We start from the raw sequence: 8,462 nt of genomic DNA on the forward strand, positions 1-8,462 counted from the left end.
TTAATTTTCTTTAAAGAAAGGTGCAAGGAATCCGTAACCCTTCAGTGGTGACTGAACTACAGCTTTCAATGATCCTTAATTCACAATCCCTATTTAGGGAATTAATGTAATTTTGTAAAGGTTATGTTATGAATTACCAATCACTCAATCACCTGGTTTGCCGACGCAGCCACCATGGACACTTGGAAGCCGAGCTCCATCTTCCTTATCCAGTTTTGCATCGCTGGTGTACCCTGAAAGGATCAAAAGTCACCTGTAGAGGTGACCAGCAAGGACAGGCCCTTGCTGGATTGACAGACGAAACCGACAGACAAAAGACCAGCCATAGCAATATGGCCTGTCACTAGGCTACGGACAGCCGAAGTCACACTTACCACCAGGCAACTTTAAAACAGTGTGGAAGAGACTGGGTGAGATCTACCTCTCTTAAATCCTAACTATCTTTTTTTACCTACATAAGCTGCTGAAGTATTTTGCCTCTTAGCCCTCCCTCTAGAGACAGTGGTGACCAATTAACCAGGGGAGTTTAAAACATTGAAAAAATAATCCTAATCAAAACTTTATTTCCTAAAGTTTGTGGGCTAAAAGATTTTATATTTTCTGTTCTTTACTTTCCATTTTTAGTGAAGATCTCAGTTTTTCCTTAAAACTGAAAATTGAAAACTGAAAAGATTAAAATAATTTTGGGATTCAAAGGAAAATTCTATATGGTAGGGACAACATCTTGTGACTAAACCTGATATTTCAACTTGTTATTGTCCAAAAGTACCTGGCTGACAGCCCAGAAAATAGATAAGATTCATGTAACCTTGAAACACCAGCTGTGAGAAGTTCAGCTGTGTTTTTTTTTTTTTAACTCAGTGGTGGGGGGAAAGACTCTCTTTTTGGATTCCCTGATTGCAAAGCTTTTAGTTTAACTCATTATTATGGAAGAAGATCAGGAACAGACTTTTCCTATGGAGGAAGATCAGGAACAAATTCTTTTTATGTTAAAAGCATTATACCAAACCCTCTTTACAGCTGGTGATGAAGTAAGAGCCTACAGAAAAAAAACTAGAAAGCAGCCCGGATATGCAAATGCAAACTTTGACTATAATTAAAAAATCAACTATACAGAATGCAACGGAAAAAGTAGAACAATTAAATACCACGACAGAAGATTTAACTGCTCAACAAACACAGATAATGGAAAATCCAGAAAAGAAATTGACAACATGGAAAAAGGAAAAGACTTCCTATATAAATCAGAAGGAACTTGAAGATCAAGAAGAAGAACAGATGGAAGAGAAGATAAATACTTCAAGACAACTACGTTGAAATGGAAAAATAAGGAGATCTACTAGACCTGCTAGACTTGCTAGCCCTTTCAAAAAAAATGGTGACTGGATGGTTTTTTCAACCGCAAATAATATATATAAAACAATACAAGGAGAGTTGTTTGATGATTCAAAAGCAAGGACACGGAAGACGATTTGGCAAAGAAAGAAAGCGAGAATAAGACTGAAGAAGAATGGGGTTTTGACTTACTTATGAGAATTAAAATAGAATATAGCCAAATAGATAAGATGGGTATTTTGAATATAAGGTATTATCATGAATGGAGATAAAGAAAACTTCGGTCACTTAAAATTTAGAAATATAAATATTAACAGTTAAAATTGAATGTTGATTTGCTTATAAAGGTCATGTAAAGATGATTAAGATATATATAAGCTAAAAACTTATTGATGAAGGTAATAAATTTGTCTTGATACAGTGGTAAGAATGAAAATTATTAGCTTTAAATATGAGAGAGTAGATACAAAGAGGAAGAGAGAGGGAGAATATTAAACGTTGAAACAAAAGACATTTTGGTTACTAAACTTAATATATTTGGAAACTATTAGAGCATAAGAATTTTATTGTATTATTAATTTGTTGATGTAGAAGGTGAGAACTTAAATAAATAGATAAGATGTGTATTTTGAATACAAGATATTATGAAAGGTCATAAAGGTCATGTAAAAGTGATTAAGATATATATAAGCTAAAAACTTATTGATGAATGTAATAAATATGTTTTGATGCAGCAGTAAGAATGAAAATTATTAGCTTTAAATATGAGATAGTAGATAAAAGAGGAAGAGAGAGGAAATATTAAATGTTGAAATAAAAGAAATTTTGATTACTAAACTTAAGATATTTGGAAACTATTAGAAAATAAGAATATTTTATTGTATGATTAATTTGTTAAAGTAAATGGTGAGAACCTAAATAGATAAGGCGTGTATCCTGAATACCAGATTTTGTGAGGAATCGTGATGAAGGGAATTGGGAACATTTAAAACTTGGAAATGATAAATATTAAACGTTAATTTTAAATGTTAATGGAAAATTAAAATTGAGAAAAAGTCACTAGGACATAAATTGTCTCAAAGATTGAACGTTAAAACAATTAAGATATATATAAACTAAAAACTATTGATAAATGTAAGAAAGTTATTTTTTATTTGACTGATAGAATAAGAAGTGTATTAATTCAAACATGAGAGTATATATTAAGGGGAAAAGAGAGGAAATACCTACTGTAATAGTTTAAGATTTGTATTAATGATATTTGTATGTAATTGAATTATAGTAACTCAGCCGCCATGTTGTTTTTCAAAGATATAAATGTAATGTTAGAAAATCAATGAAAAAAAATTTTAAAGAAAAAAGAAAAAATTTATCACATACAAATTCTGCAGTAGGAGATACAACAAATTTAATTTTCTTTAAAGAACAGTGCAAGGAATCCATAGCCTTTCAGTGTTGGCTAAACTACAGCTTTCAATGATTCTTAATTCACAATTCCTATTTAGGGAATTAATATAATTTTGCAAAGGTTATGTTATGAATTACCAATTACCCAGAATATTCCCACAAGTATGTAAAGAGAAGTTTTTAAAACAAAAATAGCTTGTTTATGTTTTCAGTTCTCTCAAAACCTGTGCCTTAATAATGAATATAAACCCATTCAACTTCCTCTTAGCCTAGCTTCTTCTCTTTTCCAGTTAAACTCTCCAGAATTCCCCGCATACTATACAATTTTTAAAAATGAGAAAGTTCAGTCCTTCATTCCAGTCTGTCTGGTCTTTCCTTCCTTTTGCAAAATCTATGGTATAGCCAGTGGTGGGATTCAAATATGTGAACAACCGGTTCTTTGTGGGGATGCCACTTCTGGAAGTCCATTCTGGTTCTGGGCAACAAAAAATTAGCTACCAGTCCTGCCGAAGTGGATAATAGATAAAATGTGTATTTTGAATATTAGACTTTGTTAAGAATTGTGATAAAGGAAACTTTGGTTACCAAAAATTTGGAAATTATAAATATTAAATGTTAAATTTAAATATTGACGGGAAACTAAAAATTGGGAAAAACTAACTACAGCACATTGACTGTTTATAAAGATTGAATGTTAAAGTAATTAGGATATGTATAAGCTAAAAATTTATTGATAAATGTAACAATGCTATCTTTACTTAATGGATATAATAAGAATTGTATTAGTTTAAATATGAGATAGTAGATATTAAGGGAAAAGGAGAGGAAATATTTGATGTGATAGTTTGAGACTTGCACTAAAGATTTTTGTATGTTATTGAATTATTGACTAACCCAGCTGCCATGTTGCTTTTTAAATACTTAAATGTAAAATTAGAAAATCAATAAAATATTATAAAAATAATAATAAGTGCAGAAGAACTTAGGTCAAGGCTACCCTGGAGAGGATTGTGTTTTGGTCTGAACAGTGGTTAATTCTTGTTTGAAGGATAAGGTGGTCCTGCTGACTCTTTACAAGATTGTAGTGTGCCCTTTCCATAAGGGGCCGTTTTGTGACCCAACTAATCCAGATAGTTTTCATCCAGTCTCCAACCTCCTTTCTTAGAGATTATAGAGGAAGTGTTTAAATGCATGGCAGCTTCAAAGGACCTTGGATGAAGCAGGTTTTTTGAACATCTTTCAGTTAGGATTCAGACCAGTTTATGGGACTGAGACAGTGTTGGTCACAGTCTTGGTTTACCTCAAGTCAGAGCAGGATGAGGATAGTGCATCCATCTTTGCTCTTCTTGACCTGTCAGCAGCCTTCGATACCATTGATCAAAGTATCCTTGAGGGTGGACGAACTCTGGTGTGCTAGTTCCCCTCCTTCCTCTGGGGTCAGTTCCAGATGGTGTTGATAGTTGGGGAGACTGGTGGAAACCACTCTAGAGTTGCAGGAGGGAAGGGCTCTTTCTGAGGGAGCAAAGAGGAAACAGCTTAGAATCTTTGATAGGCAGGAAAAGGGCAAAGGCAGAAACCTCCCTCTCCCCCAACAGTTCACAGGATATATCTAATAGTTATAAGTGTTTAGTCTGGCAGGATTTCTGTCTATAGGCAAGCTATTCTGAAATAACTACTCACGTCATTCTTGGTTCCTTGATTGTGCAGAGACAGTGTTCAGCATCAATGTTTTAAAAACTTTTTATATAATTAAGACTGATAGTTTAAGCTTCCTAGATCTTTCCTTTACATAATGAGAAAGATTTGTAAATACCAGAAAAGGCATATTTAAATCATGGTATTTGTAAATACACAATAAATTGGAGTAATTCAGCTTACAAAATTTGTAAAATGGTGTACAAAACAATATAATAAAATTATTTGTGTTTAAGTAAATCCCATGTTAATGGACTCCCATTGGCAGAAGAATGATAATAATATACTAATATATTAGTATTATGTACTAACATTTTTGAGAATATTAATGGCAGGTCCTTTCCAACACTGTTATTCTATGTTCTGTATAAGAAAAATGTATAATTTGATTTTTAGTAAGGCATACAAAGATGCATGTGCTTCCAAACTCTGCATGAAAATAACTCTGGGATTTTTGAACTACTATTGTTAAGAGTTGATTCACTGAAACAGTTGATAAAGGAGAATACTTACACATAAGATTGACATAGATTGGATTTATACTGATACGTGTATTTATACTGCTGAGTTACATCTGGTTGAAATAATGTAGTTAATGCTAAATTTCTTCTGTAAATATAAGCTTTTTTAAAATACTGTGATAAACTAATAACAGTAGCATTATGCTATAGGACACTCTTATTTCATCTTTCTTTTAAAAATATGGAATTGAGACATAAATAGTTTCAAGGTGTGTCTAATTCACACTGAATGTTTGTGGTCTCCAGTTTCTTTGATTGCCACTAATTATTGGATCAGCCTTCCTTTGTTGCTCTTCAGATGTGTGCTAAATAGATGCAAGTTATCTTTGATGGATAAGAATTGTATAGTTCTTTAAAGCATACAGTAGTCTTGAATTGCACAAGTCCTGAAAACTATTTTCCCTTTTTATGACCTGGATCCTCCCTAGATAATCCTATATCTACAAGCCACATGTCCAGGATTTGGGGGCAACTATCTATAGAGAGTCTGTTCACAGATTGCTTATTACTGTAGACAATTGAGCAAGCCTACGTGGGCGGATGCACACACCCATAATACCTGCAACTCTTGACTATCACCACCCCCAGTTGCAATGTGTCACTTACATCCAAAAACAAATTCTTGTGTTGGGCACACCGATTCTCACACTCCCTCCTTGACAGAGAATCCCTGTTTGTGCAAGAACTGCATTTCCAATGCCTTAGAAATATCCTTTTACACAATGCTCCTTTTATAATTCCTCACAAATAACAAACTACTTAAATTTTATCTTATTTATTTTAATGTTTGTGCCTTCAAAACAGTATTGATTCCTAGTAGCTACCTGGACAAGTCCTTGCAGTTTTTTTGGAAAGGTTTTCAGAAGTAGTTTGCCATTCCTTCCTTTTTAGAGCTGGGAGAGAGTGACTGGCCCAAAGTCACCCAGCTGGCTTTGTGCCTAAGGCAGGACTAGAAATCATGGTCTCCTAGTTTCTAGTGCCTTAACCACTGCAAATGGTTCTTACTCAAATATTAGAAGACATTATGTTTGTGTATGTGTGTACATGTATGTGCATGTATAATATTATAAGTTATTTCACCTCATAATTATTCCACTTTGTTATTTATTTTCCAAACTTTGGTTCATTATAAAAAAGATGACCAAAATATGAAAAAAATCAAAATGCGGATCTTTTTTAAGTCAGAATCTTGAGCCTGAATTAATTACACAAGAGACTTATCAACATATTTCTCAAAACAAATTTCTCCTCCAAATAAATCAACAGGTCACTTGAAAAATAAGTACATTAATTTGCTTTTTTAGTTATAGTTGTATTTATAATTAGAAGGTGTAAGCTTGGAATTTATAACTTAATAAGTATGTATAGAAGTACATTGTTATCTGTGCACTTATTTTTTTGTGTGTATAATTTGCTTAATATTTTGAATTTATTTCCAACAATAATAGTTGCAAAGCAAGTCTAAAACTTTATTTGTACTTTAAAAAATAGAGGTTAAACCATTTCACTGTTGCAGTAATTTATCGCCTTCTTCTAAAATACAACAAAAAAATGTATTCTTCCAGTATCCCATATCTTATCTATAAACAAATTCTTAAAAACTCATCATTTCAGCAAAAGTGAATTAATTACCAGAAATAAAAACCTTGACCAGATAAACTACATTTATGTTTCTTTCTTTTATTTTCAAAAATCTTGATCTTTAAAGCCTTCAAATAATGTCGTAAAACTTTATTTCTTTTCATTTTTCTTTGTTCTGACTTACAAAATTTTTCAAAGTTTTAACAACCCCCTTCTGTAAATTCATATAGGAAGATTAGCCCACTCACTCTCTTGGTTTGGTATTAAATGCTGGTTTATTATAAAAGATCATTTAATTGGTAAGAGATCATTTGGTTTATTTTGTATGTCCAAAGAGCATCTTTTTTCATATCATTCTTGTAGCTTGTCTTTTTAAAATCCCATTTCATATCAGTCTCAGTCTTATGCAGTAAAGTTTTTCCTCTTCTGTAACATCTTTTAAAATATTTTGCTCCATTCTATATTAATTAGTCAATTTAAATGTTCTTTTAATTGTACTGTTCAGTTCCTTTGAGTTCCCTCTAGTGTTCAAGCTTCAAAGTTCCATTGTATCATTTTTTTAAAAAACAGAATTCAAAACAAAAGTATTTCCCAAAGGAAGGATTCTTATAATTCCAAATTTTTATTTTAAATTTATCTTGATCTTTAGTCTGCTTGTAACTTTCTAAAATCAAAAAGCTAATCATCCTTTTGCTGTTATTTCCATACAATAAATTATTTAAACTTGTATTTAAAGTTTCACTGTATTGAAGGAAATTAATCCAGTGCTGTAAAACTAGTTGATCCAAATATTCTTAATAGCTGAATAGAGAATAATAGAGAGAGAAGAAGAAGAATCCTTTTAACATGACAATGACATTGCATGACAATGTCACATTATACAGAGGGAGAGAGAGAGAGAGAGAGAGAGAGAGAGAGAGATCAGGCTGTTTGGTATCTGCCTAAAATCAAAGCGGGGTTATTTTCAAAGCATTACTTATTAATGAGATTTCTCGAGAAGAAGGGGTTACAAGAACGTTGGCAAATGACTTACTTCCCATCTAAAAATCAATGTATCCCAAACTGTAGTAGGGTGGAGCTTTCTTATCTTTTTAAAAATAGCTTTCTTGAATCAATAAAGTGGTGGTCCTTTGGATTAATAACATGAGAGTTTCGAGGTGGTTAATTACACAAATCTGTCCTGAGTCTTCATCAGTTTGATAGCATATACCTAATTGTCCAACACATTTTAACCAAGTTATCTTGAACTTTTCTTTAACATAAGTCTCAATCTTCATTGCATAGGGATGCCTTAGTGCCTCTTTTAAATCTACCCACTGGTTTTACCCAGCAGTCTTGGAAAAATACATTTACCATCCCTTGGAACAATCCCATTAACTGAGTCTCCCTGCTGTCTGTAAGAATGGGCAAGGATGCAAAAACCAAGTAACAGAAACCCATACTTTGCTCAGAGTGGAGCTTAGTTGCTTTGCTTTAATAGCATCTTATCATCAACTCCTTTGCACTGGAACAATCCATTATAACAAAAGACCTTTGCTAAATAGTTCCAAGGCTTAAAAATACATTCCTGATATACTTACTTTACACACCACCCATCTTTAGTAATTCATAACAATAATACTTAGGAGCTAGCACTTTTCAGCTTCAGGATGATTTATAAACACAAAGTAATTAATCCTCTCAACACCTCAGACAGGTAGTCACTATAATAATGATGAGGAAACCAATAGAGAAAAGGTAAACATATGCTGAAGGCCACAGCATGATTCACAGGTTGGGCAAAGGAAGACATGATAGAGCAGTGGTGTCAAACTCGCAACATCACATGCCATGTTGTGATGTATTATGACTTTTTTGCCATTGACGGCAATGGGGTGGGTGTGGTTTTGCTATGATGCATCCGGCCCGTGGGCCGGCAGTTTG

The sequence above is a fragment of the Crotalus tigris genome, unplaced genomic scaffold, assembly GCF_016545835.1.
Source record: "Crotalus tigris isolate CLP2741 ecotype Arizona unplaced genomic scaffold, ASM1654583v1 scf7180000024427.8105951120:4207309, whole genome shotgun sequence".
Taxonomy (NCBI): Eukaryota; Metazoa; Chordata; class Lepidosauria; order Squamata; family Viperidae; genus Crotalus; species Crotalus tigris.